The sequence below is a fragment of the Heteronotia binoei genome, chromosome 6 (assembly GCF_032191835.1).
Source record: "Heteronotia binoei isolate CCM8104 ecotype False Entrance Well chromosome 6, APGP_CSIRO_Hbin_v1, whole genome shotgun sequence".
Lineage (NCBI taxonomy): Eukaryota > Metazoa > Chordata > Lepidosauria > Squamata > Gekkonidae > Heteronotia > Heteronotia binoei.
In genome coordinates, this window is record NC_083228.1 from 10,086,977 (window position 1) to 10,114,259 (window position 27,283).

Below are 27,283 nucleotides of genomic sequence, written 5' to 3' on the forward strand. Positions count from 1 at the left end.
CTGCTGGAGACGCTCTGCATCCCTCTTTTTTGAAAATTGTGTAAAGAATCTATATAATTGAATCAATATGTAAGTATGATATATTTTTTCACTGGAACAGGGTTGGTGGTGTCTGAATGTCCTTCTGATATTTTTGTATAATATTTTTCTTTTGTTAGTGGTCCCAGGTCTGATGAAGACTGGAAAAAAACAAGTACTTAATCGATTGGCTTGTCACCACACTACTTTGGGACTTGAATATACATGTTTTGGATATTTGGACTGGTTTCTATATACTTCTTAGTAAATTGGTCACTACCTTGCATTTTTTGTTGAGTCTCCAGGTGGGGCCTGGAGATCTCCCACTTTTACTGCTGATCTCCAGCTGGCAGAGATCAGCTCCCCCTGGAGGAAATGGTAAATATCAACAGGTTCCAATATAAGCGAATAATAAGTGAAAAAAACACCAGAATAACAATAACACTTTTACACAATGTAACAGATATGCAACCTACATTTATCAAAATACATACATAGCCGTAGTCATCATTAGTAATTTATAAACCACTCCTGATACTAAATTCACAAATCCTCATAATACAAACGCAGCTGGGAAAAGAGTTCTTTTCACTCCCCCACACTATGTGCTGTATGAAGCTAATAAGGTGCAGTTCTTCAGAGGCAATTGCCTTCCTGCTGTTCTCTCTTATGTTCAGCGACTTGGGTGGAGTCCTCAAATCTCCAGCACAGCTTGTCTCCAAGAGAGTAAGGGACCGCAACCCAGGATTCCTCACGGTTTCAGACCTTCATCAGCCTTTTTCTCTCAGAGTTTTGTCCTGGAGCCTCAGTACAACATTCAACAAGTTGGAAGAAAATGGCTGCTTGGAAGTGTGGACTCCATGGCATTAGACCACGCTGAGGCCCCTCCCCTCCCCAAACCCCGCCCTCTCCTCAATCTACCCCCAAAGTATCCAGGTATTTTCCAACCTGGCAACCCTAGTACAACACTGTTTTTGAAATTCAGATGTGGATTACATGGAGTTGGCAATGCTTTATTAATTTATTTCATTTCATTTATCCTCACGACAACCCTGTGAGGTAGATGAGTGGAGAGCGTGTGACTTCCCCCAGCTCACCCAGTGAGCTTCCATGGCAGAGCAGGGATCCAAAGCAGGGTCTCCCAGTTCCTAAAAACTTCCCTGTAACCACTTGGTTGGGAGCATCACAGCACAAGCCCTGCGTCATTGGTAGAGCATGTGCTTTAACATAGCAAAGTCCTTAAGGCTCGCGCCCAGTTACAACAGTGGTCTTCAGCTCATGGGTTGGAACACTCACACTGGCCACATAGCACCACCTGCTGGGTCATGCGCCTCTGCAAAGCTGCCTCTTTTTTTGCTTCATTTTTGGAAGGACCTGATGCTGCACACATTCACAGAGAGCAGGGCACCACCCTTTTCTCCCTCTCTTTGCACATGTGCTGAGAAGAGCCATAGGATGGAGAGGTGAACTCACTCAATGGCAAATAGGGTTGCCAGGCCTGTGTTGGAAAATACCTGGAGACTTTGGGGGTGGATCTGGGAGAGGGTGGGGTTTGGAGAGGGGAGGAGCCTCAGCACGATCCAATGCCGTAGAATCCACCCATCCAAGCAGCCATTTTCCCCAGGGGAGCTGATCTCTGCCAGCTGGAGATCAGTCAAAGTGGGAGATCTCCAGGTCCCACCTGGAGGCTGGCAACCCTAAATGGGGTCCCTTTGTAGCAAGACAGGGCCCCACCTCTTCCTGTCATATGTTTGCAACTCAGTGGATCCCATGCTGGATTTTGGGGATTAAAATCCAGTCTTGAATCTGGGAAGGCAGAAGATCGTTGAGTTAGAATCACTTGAAAAGAATTTTGGTTGAGATCCTGATTCGTTGCCGCTAAACGCCAAACACACACACATACACCCACCATAGCTGCTTCAGCACAAAAAAGCATCAGTAGAAGACAATACTCAAGACCACCTGGTCCCATTGCACAAGGAGATGGTTAGGATTTGGCCCTTAAGAGTTCAGCTCTAAAATTACATTGGCAACGTGGAACAGACAGCAGCCAATTGAAAGTTCTATATGGTAATTGAAGCAGTGTAATAATGCATACGTGGGAGGGGCATTCTGGAATGTTTGGGAGAGTAAGCAACTGTAACTGTGTTCTACTCCTGAACATCTTTTAGTTAGTGTCTCTAGCTATTTAAATTTTAAAGGGACAAGGAGCCCTAAACTGCTGATGCCCACAAACAGCTGGGTGTACACAGACTGTGTCTACCCGCCCTTAGAAATAGTGGGATAATTATTTCCAATGGACTGTAGAGGCCAGGGCTATCCATAGGACATGGGCCCATTATTCCCAAAGACTGGTAAACCTGGCCTCTGCCAAAGCTGAACATCAGCTGTTAGTCAACCTCAGCTGTTAGATGTGACTTTAGATGTGAGCCAGTTTGGTGTAGTGATTAAGTGTGCGGACTATTATTTGGGAGAACCAGGTTTGATTCCCCACTCCTCCACTTGCAGCTGCTGGAAAGGCTTTCGGTCAGCCATAGCTCTGGAAGAGGTTATCCTTGAAAGGGCAGCTGCTGTGAGAGCCCTCTCCAGCCCCACCCAACTCACAAGGTGTCTGTTGTGAGGGAGGAAGATAAAGGAGATTGTGAGCCGCTCTGAGACTCTTCAGAGTGGAGGATGGGATATAAATCCAATATCTTCATCTACCTCACAGGGTGTCTGTTGTGGGGGGGGGGGAGGTAAAGGAGATTGTGAGCCACTCTGAGACTCTTCGGAGTGGAGGGTGGGATATAAATCCAATATCTTCATCTACCTCACAGGGTGTCTGTTGTGGGGGGTGGGGAAAGTAAAGGAGATTGTGAGCTGCTCTGAGACTCTTCGGAGTGGAGGGCGGGATATAAATCCAATATCTTCATCTACCTCACAGGGTGTCTGTTGTGGGGGGAGGGGGGGGAAGGAGATTGTGAGTCACTCTGAGACTCTTCAGAGTGGAGGGCGGGATATAAATCCAATATCTTCTTCTTCTAATCCCTTTAAAATTGAAAAGGACAATGAACCCAATTAACTACTATTAACCATTCTCTCGGTCTTTCCCCACTCCTGCACCTCCTGGAATGCTGGGAGTGTTTTGGGGTCGTTTGAAACAGCTAATGTGAAGTTTCATTTTGGCTCAGGTATTGGGGTTGCCAGCTTCCAAGTGGGGCATGGAGATCTCTAGGAATTACAACTGACCTCGAGGCTGCAAAGATCAGTTCCCCTGGAGAAAATGGCTGCACTGGGGGATAGACTGGATGGCACTGTACCCTGCTGAGGTCCCGCCCCTCCCCATACCTCACTTCCCCAGGCTCCACCCTCAGAATCTCCAGGTATTTCCCAACCCAGATCTGGCAACCCTGTCAGCTTTAGCCCAATGTGCACATCCCTAGTAATCACTATTACATGCTCACAGTTTACAAATCTGTGTGGATTATGTATGTCCCAGGAGAATGCATTGTTTAAAATCAGCTTATGTTCCATTTGTGCACACATCCTTGTTGGCATTCATTGGAGAGCAGCAAGTGACAGGTTGAGTGCATGCTTAGAACTTAAATTCTCAGGCAGCAATGTGGGAATATGCTATTTGCTGTCTTATGTAAACACTCAGTTGATGCAAATACGCTCAGCTTTGGGAGCCACAGGGGCAAAATACTGAGACCAATTTCACAACTAGACTTTTAATCCTGGTTTAGCCCTGTCCCCAAGCTAAGACCCATTTCGTACTCAGCTTACCCGACGGTCACGTTCCTCTTCTCTGCACAGCGTCCGTCAGATTTCCCACTATCTGCGCCAGAGTTACAGGAAGTGTCGCGGCTTTTGCGCAGCACATGGAAACTGGTTTTTAGCGGTTTCTGTGTGCTGTGCGAAAGCCGCGACGCTTCCTGTAACTCCAGCGCAGATAGTGGGAAATCCGATGGACGCTGTGCAGAGAAGAGGAACATGACCGCGGGGTAAGCTGAGTGCGAAATCGGTAGAAAAAGGCAATGGCAAACCAACATCTCCATTGCAAGCTATTGTGAGTTGGGCAGCCAAGCGATTGGGGAAGAAGAAGGCAATGGCAAACCAACATCTCCATTGCAAGCTATTGTGAGTTGGGCAGCCAAGTGATTGGGGAAGAAGAAGGCAATGGCAAACCAATATCTCCATTGCAAGCTATTGTGAGTTGGGCAGCCAAGTGATTGGGGAAGAAGAAGGCAATGGCAAACCAACATCTCCATTGCAAGCTATTATGAGTTGGGCAGCCAAGTGATAGCGGAAGAAGAAGGCAATGGCAAACCAACATCTCCATTGCAAGCTATTATGAGTTGGGCAGCCAAGTGATTGGGGAAGAAGAGCAGGGAAGAAGAACCAGAGAACAGCGGAAGGCCACACGTGTACAGAAACCCTGCACAAAATTTGAGCCCGGGGCACCTTTAAGACCAACAAAGTTCAATTCTGGGTAGAAGCTTTCACATGCATGCCCACATCTTCAGGTACATTTGCATTACAGATTAAATGATTTTGAGGGTTTGGTCAAATTCCTTTGCATATTAGGCCACGCCCCCCTGATGTAGCCAATCCTCCAAGAGCTTACAGGGCTCTTCGTACAGGGCCTACTGGAAGCTCCAAGAGGATTGGCTACATCAGAGGGGTGTGGCCTGATATGCAAAGGAGTTCCTGCTACAAAAAAAGCCCTGGTCAAAAGCAAACAAATATTGCAGGTGCAGCTCTATTTCATCACAGGGAAATATCTGGAATGCTGTCTGCATCCAAGCTGACTCCACTAGAAAGGGCCTTGGGAGAGCATTTGCTCCCCCCCATACACTCCAGAAACTTGGAGGACTACAGTTCCAGAAATGCTTTATCTGTAGGGTTGCCAATCCCCAGGTGGGGGCAGGGGATCCCCCGGTTTGGAGGCCCTCCCCCTGCTTCAGGGTCATCAGAAAGCGGGGGGAAGGGAGGGGAGGTCTCAGACGGCTAGAGAGGCAATGGCGGCATACTTGTGACGAAGCGACCAGAACATCTTATAGGGAGTTTATGAGGTCCTATGAGATGGCAGTCAAGACCAAAAAGGAAACATACTTTGCGGCTAAGATTGCGTCTGCAAATTCGCGCCCGGCACAATTGTTTAGGATAATTTGGAATTTTACTACATTGCCACAAGGCAAGCCAAATGTTGAGGAATTGGAGAAAGGCTGTGAGGCCTTTGTGAAATTTTTTGCAGACAAGGTCCAGTCGCTTCGCCACGACTGCCCTGCCATATTGGATACAGTAAGTGAACTCGAGGCCCCGTGCGTGTCTTGTGGTTTGATCCTGGACTGTTTCAATCCACTCAGCTCGGAGGAAGTTGACAGAATCCTTGTCACTGCACGCCCAACTACTTGTGATCTGGACCCATGCCCCTCCTGGCTAATCAAGGCTTGCCAGGAGGAGCTAAGATGTCCTATACGGGACATCATAAATAGATCTCTTTCGGAGGGCTCTTTTCCAACACCCCTAAAAGAGGCAGTTGTCCGCCATCTCCTGAAAAAGGTTACATCAGATCCGGCCGAATTGGCTCACTATCGGCCGGTCTCAAATTTGCCCTTTCTGGGCAAAATTATAGAGAGGGCTGTGGTGTTGCAGTTACAGGGTTTCCTGGATGACGCTTCTACCTTAGATCCATACCAGTCCGGCTTCCGCCCGGGCCATGAGACAGAGACAGTGTTGGTCACCCTCATGGATGACCTCCGGCGACATCTGGATCGAGGCGGCTCGGTGGTATTGCTGTTGTTAGACCTATCGGCTGCATTCGATATGGTCGACCATCGGCTGCTGACCCGCCGCCTCGCCGACACAGGAATTCGGGGGCTAGCTTTACAGTGGCTTTCCTCCTTCCTTGAGGGTCAGAGACAAAGGGTGGCGATTGGAGGAGAGCTGTCCCAGAGACACCGACTTAATTGTGGGGTGCCTCAGGGGGCAGTTCTCTCCCTGATGTTGTCTAACATCTACATGCGCCCCCTTGCCCAGATTGCCCGGAGGCATGGGCTGGGTTGCCATCAGTACGCTGTTGACACCCAGCTCTATCTATTGATGGGCGGCGATGTCCCTATAAACCTGGATCGGGCTCTGCAAGCCGTGGCAGGTTGGCTTAAGCTGAGTGGGCTGAAGCTGAATCCAGCGAAGACAGAGGTCCTTTTTGTAGGTCGCGGCGGGCTGGGAGAGGAGATCTCCCTACCAACCTTTGATGGTGTGTCACTGATACCAGTGTGCAGGGTCAAGAGCTTGGGAGTGCTACTGGAGCCTTCCTTGACAATGGAGGCCCAGATAGCCACTGCTAAATCCGCCTTTTTCCATCTTAGGAGGGCGAGGCAGTTGGCCCCCTTCCTGGAACCTGGCAACAGTGATCCATGCAACGGTCACCTCAAGGTTGGACTACTGTAATGCCCTCTACATGGGGCTGCCCCTGTACCGAACTCGGAAACTGCAGCTAGTGCAGAATGCAGTAGCCAGGCTGTTAGTGGGACTACCTCGGTGGGAACATGTACAGCCTAGGCTGCGGGAACTGCACTGGCTGCCAATTGTGTACCGAGTTCGTTACAAGGTGCTGGTTATCACCTATAAAGCCCTATATGGCCGAGGACCTGCCTACCTTAGGGACCGCCTCTCTCCACATGTTCCCCAGAGAGCACTGAGATCTAGTTCTCAAAATCTTCTGAAAATCCCTGGACCAAGGGAGGCCAAGCTAAAAACAACAAGGGAGCAGGCATTCTCAATAATGGCTCCCCAATGGTGGAATCAGCTGCCAGGGGAGGTGCGAGCCCTGCGGGTCCTCGATCAGTTCCTCGTCCTCTTCCAACTTGCTTTTAAGGTGGAATCCTGTTAATGACATCTAGCCATCTTTATATATATGTATTGAACGGTAGCACCTTCAATTTATACTGGTTTTAATTTATTTACTTAACTAATTTATGAATTTGTAATTTAATTGTATTAACTGTATTTTATTGTAATCATGGTATGTTACCATGTCTTGTGAGCCACCCTGAGCCTGCCTCGGCGGGGAGGGCGGGATATAAATAAAAATTTATTATTATTATTATTAAATGTCTGCTGGGAACTCTATTATTCCCTATGGAGATTTATTCCGATAGAAAATCATGGAGAATTGATCTGCGGGTATCTGGGGCTCGGGGAGGGCCCCTGTTTTTTGGGGTAGAGGCACCAAATTTTCAGTATAGCATCTAGTGCCTCTCCCCAAAATACCCCCCAAGTTTCAAAAAAATTGGACCAGGGGGTCCAATTCTATGAGCCCCAAAAGAAGGTGCTCCTATCCTTCATTATTTCCTATGGAAGGAAGGAATTGAAAAGGTGTGCCATCCCTTTAAATGTGATGGCCAGAACTGCCTTTGGAGTTCAATTATGCTTGTCATAGCCTTGATCTTGGCTCCACCCCCAAAGTCTCCTGGCTCCACCCCCAATGTCCCCAGATATTTCTTGAATTGGACTTGGCAACCCTATTTATCTGTTGATTCTGCTAATTGACAAGAGCTGGCCTTTGCTTAGCAGCCCTTTGGCACAGAGTGGTAAAGTTGCAGTAGTGCAGTCCGAACTCTCTGTTCATGACCTGAGTTCGATTCCAGTGGAAGCTGGGTTCAGGTAGCTGGCTCAAGGTTGACTCAGCCTTCCAGCCTTCCAAGGTCAGTAAAATGAGTCCCCAGCTTGCTGGGGGTAAAGTGTAGATGACTGGGGAGGGCAAGGGCAAACCACCCTGTAAAAAGTCTTCTGAGAAAATGTCGTGATGCGACGTCACCCCAGAGTAGGAAATGACTGGTGCTTGCACAGGGGACTGCCTTTACCTTTACCTGGCCTTTGGATGGAAACAATCCTCCCTCTACATTTTTTTGGTGAGCAAAAATTCTACTTCGTGAGCTACTGGCGTTAAAGTTGTGAACTACTGCCTAAAATTAGTTTGCTCTGGGGCCATTTTTTTTCTTCAGTGAACACAAAAATGTGTGAACTGGAGGATAAAAAAACCTGTGAGCTAGCTCACACTAACTCAGCTTAGAGGGAACACTGGTTGGAAAGGTAGGTAGGCGAGCGAGCAAACCCGATTTAACTGCAAAAACATCACCATGCAGGCTATCTGGCTGGCAAGATTGCAGAATTAAAATTGTGCTGCCAGGCTTGGGTTTTCTGTTGACTTGGGCTCAAAAAGCCAGATCTCTGTAACATAAAAAAGAAATTGAATGACTAAGCCTTTGCTGTTGACTGCATTCGGTTTATATTATTTTTCATGAGAATATTATCTGTATTGTATTTTTAAAGCATATCCTTGAGAAATTTTTCATGTGGGAGTATTGATTTTTTTAAAAAAAAATTTGGTAAGAGAGATTTTAAGTAGAGGCTTTTTAAAAAGAGGTTCAGGGTTGTTTTGTTTTTGGCAGAGTACAGATTGCTGTTTGTCTCTAATTTCATGGTTGACTTGAGGGTTTTAAATTTTTTATCTCGGATGTGAGAGAGCATTTAAAACATTTGCCCCTGTCTTACCCCTCCCCTCCCCCTTCCCTTTGCACTCTCCTTTACCGGACTTTTTAAAGGAACTGAAGTCTGAATGTTGCCGCCATCTTCTAGCATGCAGCGCTGAGGTGGTTTGTAATTCGGGAGGGTGGTCATTATTCATATAGAAGTATACCCCTCACAGCATAAAACACCCTGACTTGGATATAGGGTTGCCAATCCCCAGGTGGAGACAGGGGATCCCCCAGTTTGGAGGGCCTTCCCCCCACTTCAGGGTCATCAGAAAGTGGGGGGGGGGAGCAGGGAAATGTCTGCAGGGCACTCCATTAGTCCCTATGAAGACCGATTCCCGTAGGGTATAATGAAGAATTGATCGCAGGTATCTGGGGCTCGAGGGGCGGGGCTGTTTTTTGAGGTTGAAGCACCCAATTTGGCAGCATAGCATCCGGAACCTCTCCTCAAAACACCCTCCAAGTTTCAAAAAGATTGGACCAGGGGGTCCAATTCTATGAGCCCCAAAAGAAGGTGCCCCTATCCTTCATTATTTCCAGTGGAGGGAAGGCATTTAAAAGGCGTGCAGTCCCTTTAAATGTGATTGCCAGAACTCCCTTTGGAGTTCAGTTATGCTTGTCACACCCTTGCTCCTGGCTCCACCTCCAATGTCTCCAGATATTTCTGGGGGTTAGCCCAATCTTGTCAGATCTTGTCAGTGTCGGCCCTGGTTAGCACCTGAATGGCAAACCACCAAGAAAGTCCAGGGTCTCTACGCAAAGGCAAGCAATGCAAACCACCTCTAAACATCTCTTTCCTTGAAAACCCTTTGACGGGTCATCAAAAATCAGCTGTAACTCAGTGGCACTTTTCACCCCCACCCCACCCCACCCCCTTCCGGCATAAAATCCTTGCAGGTGAGTTATGAGGGCCAAAAGACTCCTGACCAAAATTATATTTTTTTTACAAGCAAGCTCTTTTTTAAAAGTACCTGCCATGTCTCAAAGCAGACTTCCTGTTTTTTTAAAAAACTCCTTCAAATAGCTATGCTTGGTGGGGAGTGAAACAGTCAGTCAGCGGGCCCACCCTTATCGCAGCCCTGAATGAAAGGGGAGTGAAATCCAAAAGAGAATAAAACTGTGCGCTGGGGAGCGAACAGGGGTGGAATTCTAGCATAGGGTTACCAAATCCACTTCAAGAAATATCTAGGGACTTTGGGGATGGAGCCAGGAGACTTTGGGGGTGGAGCCAGTAGCAAGGGTGTGACAAGCACGATTGAACTCCAAAGGGTGTTCTGACCATCACACTTAAAGGGACTGCACACCTTTTAAATGCCTTCCCTCCATTGGAAATAATGAAGAATAGGGGCACATTCTTTTGGGGCTCATAGAATTGCACCCCCTGGTCCAATCTTTTTGAAACTCAGAAGGTGTTTTGAGAAGAGGCACCAGATGCTATGCTGAAAATTTGGTGCTTCTACCTCAAAAAACAGCCCCCCAGAGCCCCAGATACCTGCAGATCAATTCTCCATTATACCGTATGGGAATTGGTCTCCATAGGGAATAATGGAGTGCCCAGCAGACATTTCCCTCCCCCCCCACCGCTTTCTAATGACCCTGAAGTGGGGGGGAGGGCCTCCAAATCGGGGGATCCCCTGCCCCCACTTGAAGATTGGCAACCCTATTCTAGCAGGAGTTCCTTTGCATCCATCAGGGGTGTGTGGCCTAATATGCAAAGGAGCTCCTGCTAGAATTCCACCCCTGGAGGGAACACTAGTGGATCATCTGCTTGGCTTTTGTGCAGTCTCACACTTGGGTACTGCGTCCACGCAGAAACTCACCTTGGAAAACCACTTCTGCATGGCGACCTTCTGCATGGATACAGTACCCAAGTGTGGGTCTGCACAGATGACCACTCTAGGGTTGCCAGGTCTGACCTGGCTCCTGGCAGGGACTGGCGTGATGACGTCACCCAGAAGTTATCGCACCAGGCACATTACAGAAGGGGACACTCTAGAGCAAGGGTGTCAAACTCATTTGTTATGAGGGCCAGATCTGACATAAATGAGACCTTGTCGGGTTGGGCCATGTGTGTCATAAAATGTAATGCCGGAAGCAGAGATATAAACTTTAGAAAGGACACAGACAAACACAATTGAAGAGTTTTAAAACTTAAAACTTAAAATAACACATGCTTCAAAGACTAGCACTGATACCTCTTGCTCTGAATTATTGCCTCAAATGTCTGTACTATAGCAATCTTGGAGACAATGTCTGTACTGTAGCAATCTTGGGTATGCCGTTCAGGTGTTGTTCAGACGTGTGTCTGTAAGTTGCAAACCTTTTTGATTTATTGGCGTTCATTACAGAAATTTCATGGTCAATGCTTTGAGCCTAAGACTGAGGGGAAAACATGAAATGGCTGGACATTGTGAGCTTTTGTATGAAAATAGCTTCAAGTGCTAATGACTCAATGGAGAAAAATAGAGGATTTGCTCTGTAGCTCCTGTGCAATTCAGCAAGCCTGGCAAAGCAAGCTGTGATGCAGAAGGAAGCAGATGACGGTGAGTTGCTTGCGGGCCTGATCTGACCTCAGGTCATGTTTGACACCCCTGTTCTAGAACTTTGGGGGAAAACTCTGTGATAATCAAATGCTATAGTGCCCCCAACCCCACGATGTGCCCAGTGCAATAACATCACTTCCTAGTGATGTCATCACACTGGGTACATTGCGGCACACCAGTGCTCTTCAGGGGCAGGCTCCCCCCCCCACACCAGCCAGTTCCATGGCGGCGTGTTGGAGGCCCCAAAATTGGGGGAATCCCACCCCCGGGAGGAGGCTGGGAATCATAGACCACTCAAAGATCATCAGTTACTGATAAGCAAGCTGCTTTTGCCCTGGATTAAACATTAAGCAAAATAGATAGGTCCTTAGATCACTGGTCCATTTCCAGCTCAAAGGATCATGAGAAGCCCCGTGGCACAGAGTGGTAAAGCTGCAGTGCTGCAGTCCAAGCTCTCTGCTCACGACCTGAGTTCGATCCTGGTGGAAGTTGGGTTCAGGTGGCCGGCATATTGGGGCATTCGGCATACTGGGGCATATTGGGGCATTAGGTTAAATCGAGGCATTCAGCATATAAGATTGTTTTAGGATGGGGATTGTTTTAGGACAGGGATTGTTTTAGGCTAGGATCCTGTGGTTAGTATGTACGGTGGAACAGGGAAGAAACTGCAGAGCTTAAAATGAAGGGGGTGTGCGAGCCATACATCTTGCTTTAGATACAGTAGCATATTTTAATTATTGCTTTGGGGATGTAATTGCAGATGTGTTCTATCGGAAGCAACTTCTGCTAACCCCTAATTCTCCCCACTCAGAGCTTCCTTCCTCCACTTGTGCAGCGCGATCTGGGCTCCAAATTGAAAGGGATCTAGGAAGGGAGCCGTGCCCCCTCGCTCCGCATGTCATGTTATTGCACTGATGGAGTTGGCATAATAGCCGACCTAGCCAAAGCCTCAGGTGGTGGAAGCGGAGGATGGAAGGGATCCAAGGAGGTGGAAAAGGCAGCTGTATGAACGGGCTTCCAAGTGCCGGCAGGTTGCCCGAGATGCAAACAGGCTCCAAGAGTTTAAAAAGGGAGCAAGCTTTTTCAGGAAGTCTCTCTGGAATCATAAGCAAGGAGAGCGTAATTGCTTTGAGAAAGGCTGTGACCTGCAAATGGCTCTTTTTGGCAGATCTTTGCGAGGAGGGCGGGCACAGACCTGTAGAAGCGTGTGGAGTTTGTTATAATAGTGCGCTGAAGGGGTTTGCCTTGCAAACAAGCCTGAATCACTAATAGGAGGTTTCTCAAAATGCAAGGGCCTGGTCCCAGACAAGGGGGTGGTTACTTGTACCAAGGTAACCAGATGGTAGGAAGTGAGTGACAGCTGTTCCTGCTGTTTTGCAGAACTGGTCGGGAACCCAGAGGTGGGCCCTGGCAAGATGCTGAAGGGAGAGAGGGAAACGACCCAATTAGGGTACGCAGCAGATTGCAATGATCAAATTCATGTTCAATATTTTGAAAAGGCAACTTTTGTGGAGAATGCCACCCTTCCAGGTTGAGGAAATACGTTTGGGGATGCTCTAATTTTACCTCCTCTGTTGAAAGCTGGGCTTGTTAATATCGAAAAAGGCTATGTCTGGTGGAAGGAAGAAGAAGAAGGTGATGATGATGATGATGATGATGATGATGATGATGATGATGATGATGATGATGATGGATTTACACCCCTCCCTTCACTCTGAATCTCAGAGTCTCACTATCTCCTTTACCTTCCTCCCCAACAACAAACACCCTGTAAAGTAGGTGGGGCTGAGAGAGTTCTCACAGACACTGCCCTTTCAAGGACAGCTCTGTGAGATCTATGGTTGAACAGCAGAAGATCCTGAAGGGGGCAACAAGAAGACAATTAGATAGGATAGGACACAGGGCTGGCTCTAGACTGTCTGGCACCCTAACTTCTTGTGCCCTCCCCCTGCACTGATCACATCACTGAGTCACATGGGAGTGCCCAATTTGGTGCCCCCAGAAGGCCGGCACCATAGGCAATTGCCTAGTTTGCCTAGTGTAGGACAACACCTTCTCTCTCCTGTTATTTGTCACAATGCATCTGAGCACAATGGACCACACTCACGACGCACCAGGAGAACCTAAAGAACCAGAAGGGGCTGCAGAACCAAGTGCCAGATGGTCAAGCAGATCAGCAGTACCACCAAGTAGACTTTCTTACCTAGCAAAGGTAGATGCTATACCTGAACCTTCCACATGGGAAGATGTAGCAAGCATGCCTGCAAAAGAAGCAGAAAAACAGAGAAAAGCTGCTGAAGAAAAGATTGAATCTCTGATCAAGAACGAAACGTGGACGTTTCCATAACTGCCTCCAGATAGGAGAGCGGCAGCATTCTCTCTACGCTGAGTTAGTGTGAGCGAGCTCACAGATCTTTAGCCTCCAGCTCACACATTTTTGTCTTAGGAAGGCTGACCCCAGAGCACACTAATTGATGCAGTAGCTCACAACTTTAATGCCAGTAGCTCACAAAGTAGAGTTTTTGCTCACAAGGCTCTGCAGCTTAGAGGGAACACTGGAGGGTGGAAAGATGCAAGTGGATCTTCAGAACTTAGCTTGATGCTGAAGGAAAGGAAAGGTCCCCTGTGCAAGCACCAGTCGTTTCCGACTCTGGGGTGACGTTGCTTTCACAATGTTTTCACAGCAGACTTTTTGAAGGGTGGTTTGCCATTGCCTTCCCAGTCATCTACCCTTTCCCCCAGCAAACTGGGTACTCATTTTACAAACCTCGGAAGGATGGAAGGCTGAGTCAACCTTGAGCCGGCTACCTGAAAACCCAGTTTCTGCTGGGGATCAAACTCAGGTCATGAGCAGAGCTTAGGACTGCAGTACTGCAGCTTTAACACTCTGTGCCACGGGGCTCTTCTGATGCTGAAAGGGAAATACAAAGACACAAAGCCAGATTGGTTGTTCTAGGATACTCTCAGATGTAAGGATAATATAATGATGAAACACATTTATTGGTGGGGTTTCCCCTGCCAGTCAGCTGGTCAGCCATGGGGAGGAGCCCATAAAATTGGGGGGAACCCACCTGGGTTGAGGGGCTGTCGATCCTAACTAGAGATGTAGTTAGGAACCTATCTCTGTCTCTCCTTTTTTTTCCTAGCAAGTATATTAGATCCCAAATAAACCTTTATCTGCTCTTTAATCAAGTTGTGCAGATACACAGTGGCAGCTTACTCTTGTAGTCTTGCCATCTTTGTGCACAGTGGCTTTCACTCTCTGGAGGGATGTGTTTCATGCGGCAGCTGGTGAACAGCAGAGTCATGATCGATAACTAGTTGCTGCATCTGAGCCAATGGAATTTATGTCCCGTTCCCTCTGAGATGTAGTTAGGAACCTCTCTCTCTCATTTTTCCTATCAAGTATTTTCCTAAAGAAAGCCAGGTTGGTGTAGCGGTTAAGTGTGCGGACTCTTATCTGGGAAAACCGGGTTTTATTCCCCACTCTTCCACTTGCAGCTGCTGGAATGGCCTTGGGTTAGCCATAGCTCTCGCAGGAGTTGTTCTTGAAAGGGCAGCTTCTGGGAGAGCTCTCTGAGCTGTTACAGAGCCCGTTTGGTGTAGTGGTTAAGTGCGTGGACTCTTATCTGGGAGAACCGGGTTTGATTCCCCATTCCTCCACTTGCACCTCCTGGAATGGCCTTGGGTCAGCCATAGCTCTGGCAGAGGTTGTCCTTGAAAGGGCAGCTGCTGTGAGAGCCCTCCCAGCCCCACCCACCTCACAGGGTGTCTGTTGTGGGGGGAGTAGATATAGGAGATTGTAAACCACTCTGAGTCTCTGATTCAGAGAGAAGGGTGGGGTATAAATCTGCAGTCTCCTTCTTCTTCAGCCTGCTGAGTTGCTGAGCTAACCATTTTTTTCGCCAGAGAGAATAGCTGTCTGAGTTTGGAACTTCCACGTGTTGAGGTCAAATCCCTGCTCAGCTATGAAGTTTATCCCTCTCTGAGCTCATTAAAGGAGGAATTGTGTGTGAGAGAGAGAAAGAGAGAAATTGGCAAGAGGTTTCTAGCAGAGGTAATGTCCAAGACACTGGAAACCTAGATTGATGCAGCTTTGAAATTACTATTCTGGGTGTGAAAGCTGTAGGTGCCTCCCATCCAAAGAGGCCCTCTATTTAGAATCATAGAATAATAGAATCATAGGGTTAGAAGGCACCTCCAAGATCATCTAGTCCAACCTCCTATACAATGCAGGAAATTCAAATATAACCACCTCCCCATTACCCCTTCTTGTTGCCCAGAAGATGGTTAAACAAACAAACAATACCCGCCAGGATCCCTGGTTAAACTTGTCTGGAGAAAACTTGCTTCCTAACTCCTGACTTCTCTGGACATGTAAGAAAGGGCCATGAGAACTACGCACTGATGTGACCAATGTTCCCTCTAAGCTGCAGAGTCTTGTGAACAAAAATTCTACTTTGTGAGCTACTGGCATTAAAGTTGTGAGCTCCTGCATCAACTATTGTGCTCTGGGGTCATCCTTCCTGAGCTAAGACAAAAATGTGTGAGCTGGAGGCTAAAAAGCTGTGAGCTAGCTCACCCTAACTCTGCTTAGAGGGAACACTGGATATGACCCTCCCTGTCCTCCCCTCTCATGATCTGCCTAAATTCACAGGAGTAAAGGATACCATATGTTTCACAAGGGGCCTCGCCATGTCAAGGGCTAAGGAAGTATCTTCCCAGTCATGGAAATAGGCACCACCGAAACACTGTGGGCGTTTTCGCACTCACCTTCAGCCGGCGCGACCCCCCTCTACACCGCGCAGGATCTGCACGGATTTTGCATGTAAAGCCGCGGAGCAGCCGTAAGAGCCGGAAACTCCTGGCGCAAAAGCCGTGCAAACGGAAACTGCTTTTTGGCGGTTTACGTTTGCGCCGCAAAAGGGCCGGGAGTTTCCGGCTCTTCCGGCTGCTCCGCGGCTTTACGTGCGAAATCCGCGCAGATCCTGCGCGGTGAAGAGGGGGGGTCGCGCCGGCTGAAGGTGAGTGCGAAAACGCCCTGTAAGTTTCTTACCAAGCCCAGTTTGGGATTTCATAAGTATGTAATGGAAGCCATGTTGGATCATGCCAATGGCCCATCCAGTTCAACACTCTGTGTCACACAGTGGCCAAAAAAATTAAGGTAGGTTGCCAGGTCTCATGTTTGATGGTTTTACCAGAGGTTTTCAGCAATTTCTAGAATGACATGATGTCACTTCTGGTTTTGCCCAGAAATGACAACACATTGTGGGCAATGCAGTGCCCCTCCCTATGTCCCTGGGCCCCCATCTCCTGGCAACCTTCTGCACAGGGAGGCAGCACTACAGATTTAAAACAAACACTGAAACCAAGTTGAACTGAAGGAAAAAAGCGAAGCAAAATGTCAACGATTTGGAAAACCGTTAGCACAGGGGAAGCTTGCTGCCTTCCCTAACGTGGTGTTTTGTTCTCCCCGTTGCTTTTGAAATACCCATTTTCCTCGTCCTCTGAGGGGGACGCAGCTGGCAGCGGCATGAGGCATTTTCCTCACAAGGTTGACAGGCACAAGGCAACTGAAAGGACCGTTCCTGAGCCATTGTGGTTTGAAAACGTTCTTTCCCAGCAGACAGCAGTTATGAGACTCTGCTCTCTGGCCAGGAGCTCAAGAGCTGTTTGATGAAAATAGTCGCTTGTTTAGTTTGTTTCTTTCTAACCTGAGGCATCGAAAAATCCACTGGGCGCTGGAAGGCCAGTCACCTTTCTGAAATGTGTTTTTCTCCCACTGCAAGTAACCACTGTAGTTTGTTTCAGGGACACCTTTGTTTAATTTTGAGCTCTTCAGGTGGGCTTTCTACAGGTCCCGGATTTAATGTCCCTGTTAAACTAAATGAGAGTATAGTAAAGAAGAAAATAAAAACCAAAGTACTAGATTGCCCAAATCAGAGGCTACAGATGGGGTAAAACTGTTAATGGGCCCAACCAACCTGACAGAAGGAAAATTGATGTATTTGATCCAACAATGCCGCTAACTACACTTACTGTTAATATATATCCTTGTATTCAAAATCTGGTCAATTCGCGTTTGCATCGTGACCAGCAGGAAGTGGGAGGCAGGGAAGGGTAAAAAAGCATATTGTTTATCAGTGATGAATTCCTGCCTTTGCAGAAAAAAAATATTGTGTATACACCTGAGGGACGGGCAGGAAGACCTGTGAAGGATATCGAGCTTTTCTGCATGGAGTTTTCCCATCAGTTTTCACCCCATACTGCTTTAGCTTACCCTGATTTCAACGATCATTTTTGTTCCTTCAGTTTTCACTTCAGTCTTTTGGTAATTCCCCAGGTTCTTCCAGTTCTTTTGAGACCACTTTTATCTTAGTGTTATTCCACTTGCAGCTGCTGGAATGGCCTTGGGTAAGCCATAGATCTCACAGAGCTGTCCTTGAAAGGGCAGCTTCTGTGAGAGCCCTCTCAGCCCCACTTACCTCACAGGATGTCTGTTGTGGAGGGGGGGGAGGTAAAGGAGATTGTGACCACTCTGAGACCGATTTCCCACTCAACCTGTGCCACTCTGACGTTCCTCTTTTCAGCGTGGCATCCTTCTGTTTTCCCACTATCTGCCCCAGGGCTTCAGCAAAGATCAGCATTTTTGCAGGGCAAAAAGAAATTGGTTTTTAGCGGTTTCTCTTTGTCGTGCAAAAATGCCGACGCAAGCTGAAGCCCCCAGGGCAGATAGTGGGATATCGGAAGGACACCATGCTGAAAAGAGGAACGTCAGAGCGATGTAGGGTGAGTGCGAAATCAGTCTGAGTGAAAAGCGGGGTATAAATCCAATATCTTCTTAATGTTTCTCTTGATTTTCTTTGGCCTGCTGCCTGCTCCCACTGACTTCCAGCCCCTTGTTCATTGATTGAGCTGTTGAACACATATGAACATATGAAGAACAGTCATGAACATATGAAGAACATATGAAGCTGCCTTATACTGAATCAGACCTTTGGTCCATCAAAGTCAGTATTGTCTTCTCAGACTGGCAGCGGCTCTCCAGGGTCTCAAGCTGAGGTTTTTCACACCTATTTACCTGGATCCTTTTTTGGAGATGCCAGGGATTGAACCTGGGACCTTCTGCTTCCCAAGCAGATGCTCTACCACTGAGCCACCGTCCCTCCCGTTGTGTTCAAGCCGCTTACTCTCCTACTCCCCTCCCTCAAAGATGAGTGATTTCCATTTCTTTCTTTTCTTTTTAAAGGCACTAAAATGTAAGTATGCTGCTGGAGTGTTGGTAACAATACGCTTAGGAGGTTTCTGAATTCCCAGGTTTCATATTAAAACTTGAAGTCTCTAGTCTCTTCCCTCCCAGAGATGTAAGGGGAAAGAGCCCATCTCCACAAGGGAAGGAAATAGAGACTTGGGGTTTTTTTGTTTTTTAATGGAAGCTGAGAAATCAAAGAGCGTGCTAAGCCCATTGTTACAACACTCCAGCGATGTACGGGTATTTTATTGCCATTTTTAAAGAAAAAAAGGTGACGCTACCTGCAACACCATACCCCCTTGAAAATCCTCATTCCTTTAGGCATGCACAGAAGGAAATAAACTGTGAAAATGTAGAGAGAGGGCAGAAACGTGGAAGAATCCTACCCCAAATCATTCCAATGAACTTTCATTTTCCATCGTCTCCGCTTGCACTGCCGCTATCTCTATGTAGAAGAAGAATTGCAGATTTATACCCCGCCCTTCTCTCTGAATCAGAGACTCAGAGCGGCTCACAATCTCCTTTACCTTCCTCCCCCACAACAGACACCCTGTGAGGTGGGTGGGGCTGAGAGGGCTCTCACAGCAGCTGCCCTTTCAAGGACAACCTCTGCAAGAGCTATGGCTGACCCAAGGCCATTCCAGCAGCTGCAAGTGGAAAAGTGGGGAATCAAACCCGGTTTTCCCAGATAAGAGTCCACGCACTTAACCACTACACCAAACTGACTCTCTAACAGTTGAAACATTCCTTTCTGCCTAGTCTCGAGAGTTACCAAAGTCGCTCTTGCCTGATTAAGTGCACACCTGCAAGGGGCCTGGGAAGAATCTTGGGGGGAGGGACTGCTGGCTTCCCGCTTTGCTGCTTCCTGCTTTTCTTGGAATGTATAATGGTTTGGACCAGGGACTATAAGAGAAGGGCAAAAGCCCGCCAAAGCCAGTTTTCACAAAGGCCGTCTTGCTCTTACCTGTCATGTCTCATAAAAAGCTATCTCTGTCTCTGATCATTGAACCCCTCTGACATTGATTCCCAAGAAAATCATATGTAAGCCAAGCATGCAGAAAAGTCGATAAGACTTTTCAATGCTAGAATACCCTGTCATATCTGCCCAGCCCAAGGAAGTTGCTCTTCTATTAACCAACATCCAGTTCCTCTTTTTCTTTTTTTTACTTAGTCAAAGAAGGGCATTCAAGTCATTAACTTATATTCCATCCTGTTCCAGGGGACGTCTTGATTCACCGAAAGCTTTTGTGTCAATGTTGATCTGGCTCACTTCAATCAAATCATCTGAAGAAGTATCTAAAGAACCATGAGTCCACACAAAAGCTTATACCCAGAATTAAACTCCGTAGGTTTTAGGGTTGCCAATCCCCAGGTGGGGGCAGGGGATCCCCTGGTTTGGAGGCCCTCCCCTCGCTTCAGGGTCATCAGAAAGCAGGGGGGGAGAGAAATGTCTGCTGGGCACTCCGTTATTCCCTATGGAGACCAATTCCCATAGAGTACAATGGAGAATTGGTCTACAGGTATCTGGGGCTCTGGGGGTTTGATGTAGAGGCACCCTTTTAAAGCTAATATCCCTTTCTCCGGGTCCTGTTTGGGGTAACAACGCAACAAGAGCAATACGTCCTGATTTTCCATTCCCTTTCGCATGAATCCCTAAGCAATGTTGGCTTCTTGATGGTAATGCTAAGAGCTGCTTCTTTCTGCTCAGCCTTAATTAACATGATATTTATGTGTTATTATGTTGGCTTTTAGCTTGCTGATGAGATTGACTTTACAAAATTATGGCCGCTTTTACCGTTTCCAGGGCTTTAAGTTAGATCTGATTGACCCTTGGGATGTCTTTGAATCACTTTGTTTTGCTTTTATGGCTTTCGTGGGGTTTTAATTAATTGGCATGTTTTATTTTTATTTTACGCCTCCACTCTGAGTGCTTTCCCCCCCACCACCAATAGAATCTTAGAAATGAATCAATAGAGTGCGATTGATTCATACAGTGTTCAATAGCTATCAGTGTGCAGAGGTAAGGCTGGGTCATCTTTCGTGGAGGGGGAGATGAAATTACGATTTCCCAAGGACTGACTCAAATTCTGACTCCCATCATTTCGGCCAGTAGTGGTGGAATTACTGTTTTCTCAAATTGCCTCGTCCTCTTCTCATATTTGTGGTAAAAAGGTAAAGGTAGTCCCCTGTGCAAGCACCAGTCATTTCCGACTCTGGGGTGACATCGCATCACGACATTTTAACAGCAGACTTTTTTATAGGGTGATTTGCCACTGCCTTCTCCAGTCATCTACACTTTCCCTCCAGCAAGCTAGGTACTCATTTGACCGACCTCGGAAGGATGGAAGGCTGAGTCAACCTTGAGCTGGCTACCTGGACCCAGCTTCTGCCAGGATCGAACTCAGGTCGTGAGCAGAGAGCTCGGACTGCAGTGCTGCAGCCTTACCACTCTGTGCCAAGGAGCTCTTTTGTGGTACCCAGGGCTTTTTTTGTAGCAGGAACTCCTTTGCATATTAAGCCACACACCCCTGATGTAGCCAATTCTCCAAGAGCTTAAAGCAGGCCCTGTAAGAAGAGCCCTGGAAGCTCTTGGAAGATTGGCTACATCAGGGGGGTTGGCCTAATATGCAAAGGAGTTCTTGCTACAAAAAAGCCCTGGCTTGGATAGATGTCTGTTTGTAGCAGAACCTTCTAGGATGTTGCCCAACGTTGGGAGATAAGCAAGTGTCTGTTAGCTGCAAGAACCATGAAATTATGTGCACTGTTAAGATATCTGTTTTCTCCTTGGGGGAGGCGCTAGGCAACTGAGCTGATGTTAGATGTCAGCAGTCTCTCTGTTGTCTGAGGCACTTGATTTGAAATGTTTTGGGAATGTTCCATTAGCGGAGCCAAAACTACAGTTGGCACGTTATTTAAGGAACCAAATCCCCTTATGTGGTTGCCTACCTGCTGAAGTGGGTTTTGGTACATGCTGTGCATCTGTAGAATTTTATATCGTGCCTAATGCTATTCCAATCCTTGGCAGGGATTCGTTTGCTGCATTGAAGTTAATAGCAGTGAATGGATGTATTAAAGGTAAAGGTAAATGTTGGGTCTTGCAATTCAGTCCCTGAGTTCACAACACAGCGCGTGTGCGCAGAGGTGACCAGTGGGAGACCGAGGGTCACCGGATGTAAGGACGTAAATACTCTCCGCCTATGAAGATCTGTGGCGGGAATTTAACTGGCCAGGATTGGACCTGGCCAGGTAAGAGGGTTGTTCCGGGAGATGTATATAATCGGGGACCCGGCCTCGCCATTTTCTCTTTGGGATGTACTCGCCAATAAAGCATGTTATGGATGGAGAAAAGGGGGATATGTGATGTATGTTGCTTTAACAGAATTGTATGTATGGGGTGTATGTTTCCTAAAGAGGACCCGGTGCAAGTTAAGAGTGGGCAATGGGAGGGATTGCAACTGCGAGGTATGTTTTATATTGTGTGACTCTTTCTAAAGAGTAATGTGGAGACATCACTTAAGCTATAACAGGGGTGTTAACAGAAATGACAGTGGGGCGCCTGGGCTTGAAAATAACATGTGGGGAGAGACTGTAGCTAAGTGATGGAGGATTGGCTTGGTAGGCAGACGGCTCCAGGTTCAATCCTCAGCATTCCCAGTTAAAGGATCCAGCAGTAGGTGATGCGGAAGACTTCCACCTGAGATTCTAGAGCAGGGGTGTCAAATGCATTTGTTATGAGGGCCAGATCTGACATAAGTGAGGCCTTGTTGGGCCAGGGCATCTAATGACAAGAAGTAGAGATGCAAACATTATAAAGGACATGGAAGTGCTTTCTTTCTCCACCCCCCCCCCCCACAAAAAAAAAATGCTTTCTTTGTATCTCTCTCATAGGATCAAGGGAACTGGGCAAAGAAAGCTCCGGCTCTTTTCTTCCTTCCCCAGGGGATGAGGCTCAGCCAAAAGAAGGAAGAGAGGCTTGGCTCAGTACCTCTGCTGTGCGATTGAGAGAGCCTGGCAAAGCACGCTCTCCCTCCCCCCCTTCCTCCCCAAGTGAGGAGCCTCAGCCAATGGAGAAAACAGAGGCTTTGCTCTGTAGCTCCTGTGCGATTGAGCAAGTCTGGCAAAGCAAGCTGTGATGCAGAAGGAAGCAAGAGAGAGGGAGAAAGAAGCAGGCTTGCTCAAGGGACTGATAGGACCCCTCTAGGGGTCTGATTCTGCCCTCGAGCCACATGTTTGACATCCCTGTTCTAGAGAGCTGCTGCCAGTCTGAGTAGACAATGCTGACTTTGATGGACCAATGGACTGATCAGAATAAGGCAGCTTCATGTGTTCACGCATGCAGGGCAAGGGTTTCCAACAGTTTTGAGATTGTGGGCAGCTTTGGAATCTTGTGGTCCCGTGGCGCAGAGTGTTAAAGCTGCAGTACTGCAGTCCTAAGCTCTGCTCACAACCTGAGTTCGATCCCCGGCAGAAGTCAGTTTTCAGGTAGCCGGCTCCAGGTTGACTCAGCCTTCCATCCTGCCGGGGTCGGTCAAATGAGTATCCAGCTTACAGGGGGGAAAGTGTAGATGACTGGGGAAGGCAATGGCAAACCACCCCATAAAAACTCTGCAGTGAAAACATTGTGAAAGCAACAGCACCCCAGAGTCAGAAATGATTGGTGCTTGCACAGGGGACCTTTCCTTTTTTTCCTTGGAATCCTGACATAGCAGTGGCCACAAAATGGCTCCTTCAGGAGGAAGAGCGAGCCAGAAACTGGTGGCCGTAGCTTACCATCAAACGTTCCACAAAGATTCTTGTGTTGTGGTTGCAGCTACTGCCAGAGCCGCATTAAACCCTGTGGAGGCCCCTAGGCAGTCAAAATCTCGGGGGGGGGGGGGTCCTCACAAATTACCTCAGAGTCTTAGCCCCACCCCACTGCCCATGGCCCCTGCTACAGCCTGCAGGCACCTTCTTAAAAGTCCCTTTTACTAAGATGTGGGAGAGAGACAGAGAGAGGCAAACTTGGCAATGACGCTAGCAGCAGCCACACCAGGCAAGTCACACCAGGCTGGGAGGGCTGCAAGTAGGGGGGAAACTGTGGGGGAAAGCTAGACTGGGGCCCCTAAAGGCACGGGGGCCCATAGGCCAGTACCTACTTGGCCTAATTGTTAATCCGGCTCTGGCTACTGCCAATGTCACAGTTTTAGACATCTGTATAATCAATCAAAGCTCTAACGGCCAAGAGTGCCAACTGGCCCTGCCCACTTTCTAAATAAACCTTGACAGTGCCAGAAAAGGTGTTGATAGGCACCAAATCAGGACCTCTGGCATAGGACGATGTACATGGTCTTTTTTAGCCATAAGAATATAAGAGAAGCCATGTTGGATCAGGCTGATGGTCCATCCAGTCCAACACTCTGTCACACAGTGGCCAAAAAAAACCAGGTGCCATCAGGAGGTCCATCAGTGGGGCAGGACACTGGAAGCCCTCCCACTGTGCCCCCACAAGCACCAAGAATACAGAGCATCGCTGCCCTAGATATAAGAACATAAGAGAAGCCATGTTGGATCAGGGCAACGGCCCATCCAGTCCAACACTCTGTGTCACACAGTGGCAAAAAAAACCAAAACACCCAGGTGATGTCTACAAGGAGGTAGAAAAAGAAATGTTTCAGAGGGATGTTGCATCAATATTTTTTAAAAAATAGCCTATCTACTTAGGAAAAGTCATTAACCGTACTGATTTCTTTTCTGCGATAGCTTCTCTGCAGCATGACTTTTAACCTCCCATAAGGCAACTGTAAGGTCAGGACTTCGAGCAGAGCAAATAATAATACCCAAATGCCTTCCTTTAGCCTTGGGTTGCCTTTGAGCGCACACAATTGCCCTAACGAAGTCAAGCGTAGCTTAATGGGTGCTTTGCCGGCTATTCTGTTTACATGTATAATGACTCGCTTGCTTCCCGAGCGGGAAAGTTAAGCAGAATGGTTTGGCTTAGCGGCGTTTATCCATTTTAGAGCAAAGCTACCCTTGTTTGCTGTCAAGCCTAAATGTGCTCCTTGTTGGCGTTACAAGTTTCCCTTGGCGGAGCGCGGCGAGTAACAGCTTTCGCGGGGAAGTCCGTTAATTATATTTATGAGCAATCTAAATCAATTTTATAACTTTTTGGATTCTCTAACCCATAATAAAACCTCCACCCTGATCCACCAGCCACGCTTTACCGCAGAGCTCGGAAATGCAGGGGAGTTAATAAAGACTATCAACTTTTTAATTCAAAAAGGCACAATAGATTTGATTTATTACGATGTCGCCACACGGCTTCCTTTGTGCTGTGGAAAAGTCCCTGCCCTGAAGGAGGTCATAATTTCATTATCATTCTCCTTTTTTTCCGCATTCTCAATAATTAAATGGCGTCCCTTTCTCTGGAATGTGAACAATTGTAAGCACCAAAAGCTGATTTCTTTAGCGGTCTGATTGCTAACAGAGCCAAGATAGCGGATAATTGGCCTAGCGTGCCTGGAATCGGCATGTGGCAGGGAAGTGAATGTGGTAAGCGAAACTGAAGGAAGAGAAAATGATTGTGTGGTAGACACCCACCATGGATTGAGCTAACATCCTGTGCTACACGTAAGAGCATGCACATCTCTACATTTTAGGATTGCCAACCTCCAGGTGATGCCTGGAGATCTCCTGGAATTACAACTGATCTTCAGACTACAGGATCAGTTGCCAGAATTATAACTGAACTATGGAGATCAATTCCCCTGGATAAAAGACCTGTTTTGAAGGGCAATTTCTATGGCATTATAGTTCAGTGAGGTCCCCCCACTCCTCAACCCCACTTGCCCTAGACTTCACTCCAAAATCTCCAGGAATTTTCCAGCTCGGAGTTGACAACCCTATTACATTATGTTGTTGGGGTTCAATGTGGTGGCGGCTGCAAACATAGCCAGCTTCAAGAGGAGATTGGATAAACATATGGAGCAGAGGTCCATCAGTGGCTATTAGCCACAGCGTATTGTTGGAACTCTCTGTCTGGGGCAGTGATGCTCTGCATTCTTGTGCTGGGGTGGACACCGTGGGAGGGCTTCTAGTGTTCTGGCCCCACTGGTGGACCTCCTGATGGCACCTGGTTTCTTTGGCCACTTTGTGTACAGAGTGTTGGACTGGGTGGGCCATTGGCCTGATCCAGCATGGCTTCTCTTATGTTCTTAATAAGCATGTTTCTAACCCACACACCCGAGCTCCCAAAGTGGTGGCAGGGGTGGTGGCAGTGGAGAAGGAGGAGGAGGAGAAGAGGAGGAGGAGTTGGTTTTTATACCTTACTTTTCTCTATCCTAAGGAGTCTCAGAGCAGTTTACAATCTCCTTCCCTTCCTCTCCCCAAGACAGACACCTTGTGAGGTAGGCGGGACTTAGACAGTTCTGGGAGAACTGTGACCGGCCCAAAACTACCCAGGAGGATCTGTGTGGAGGAGGAGTGGGGAATCAAACCCAGTTCTCCAGATTAGAATCTGCTGCTTTTAACATTATGCGGAGTTGATGTATTTATTGATGTATTTTTAAATTTTATTTCATACCCTGCCTTTCTCGATAAACCGCCTCTGCTTCTCCCTTGTCCGGAATGTTCTGTGGGTGGGGGTCTCCATGCGATGGCTGAAAAAGCCCACAGCACATTCGTCTTTATTCATCATAATTTCAGATGGGCAGCTGTGTTAATCTGTTGCAGCAAAATCCAACAGGTGTCCAGAAGCACCTTCAAGAGCTATCTTGTCTACCTGAACTCCAGGAAAGCCTATTCAATGAGGTATCCTCTCCAAAGAATGGACTTCAGATGACGCAGTTGGAGACTAGCTAAATTTATTCCAGCAAAAAGTTTTGCAAGCCAGAAGCCAATTTCATCCTGAGTTCTTGTAAACTGTGACTCATGACGCTAGAATCAATTGTATTAATCTCTAAGGTGCTCCCAGACGCCTGTTGTATTAATATCTCTTGACTTCCTTATCAGAATTTTTGTGGGGCATGAAGGCGTCTATTTTAAATTTAGGATTCCTGTTGCATTAAGATTTCTTGACAGCCTTATCAGATTTTATATGTATCAAGACTTCTACTTTAAGGTTAGGACTCCTGTTGTATTAAGATTTCTTGACATCCTTATCAGATTTTTTTTTTTGTCTGAAGATTTCTGTTTTGGATTTAGGACTCCTGTTGTATTAAGATCTCTTGACTCCCTTATCTTAATTTTTGGGTGTATGAAAACTTCCACGTTAAGCTTAAAAGTAAAAGTAAATGTGAGTGATGTTGAAGAAGAAGAAAAGTTGGATTTATATCCTGCCTTTCACATGCCCTTACAATTTGCCTTTCCCTTCCTCTCCCTGGTACAGACACCCTGTGAGGTAGATTGGACTGAGAGAGTTCTGAGAGAACTGTGATTATTTTATTTATTTATTTTGTACATTTATAGCCTGCACTTTCCCGTGAAGGGCTCAGGGGGGGATTCCAACAAGCTAAAACATTAAAACCAACAATAAAACATCAAAATAGTTAAAACAATTAAACCAATACATGAAGTCAGTCATTTAAGATGGCGTGGATGGTATAAGCACTTGAGGCATGAATGACCCACGGTGCATGTGGACGGGTGGGAAATCAAGCCTAGTTCTGCTGGTTAGAGTCTGCCACTCTCAACCACTACACCACGCTTAGGGTTGCCAAGTCCAATTCAAGAAATATCTGGAGACTGTGGGGGGGAGCCAGGAGACTTTGGGGGTGGAGCCAGGAGACATGAAGAATAGGGGTACCTTCTTTTGGGGCTCATAGAATTGGACCCCCTGGTCCAGTCTTTTTGAAACTTGGGGGGTATTTTGGGGAGAGGTACTGGATGCTATGCTGCAAATTTGGTGCCTCTACCTCAAAAAACAGCCCCCCCCCAGAGCCCCAGATACCCGCGGATCAATTCTCCATTATTTC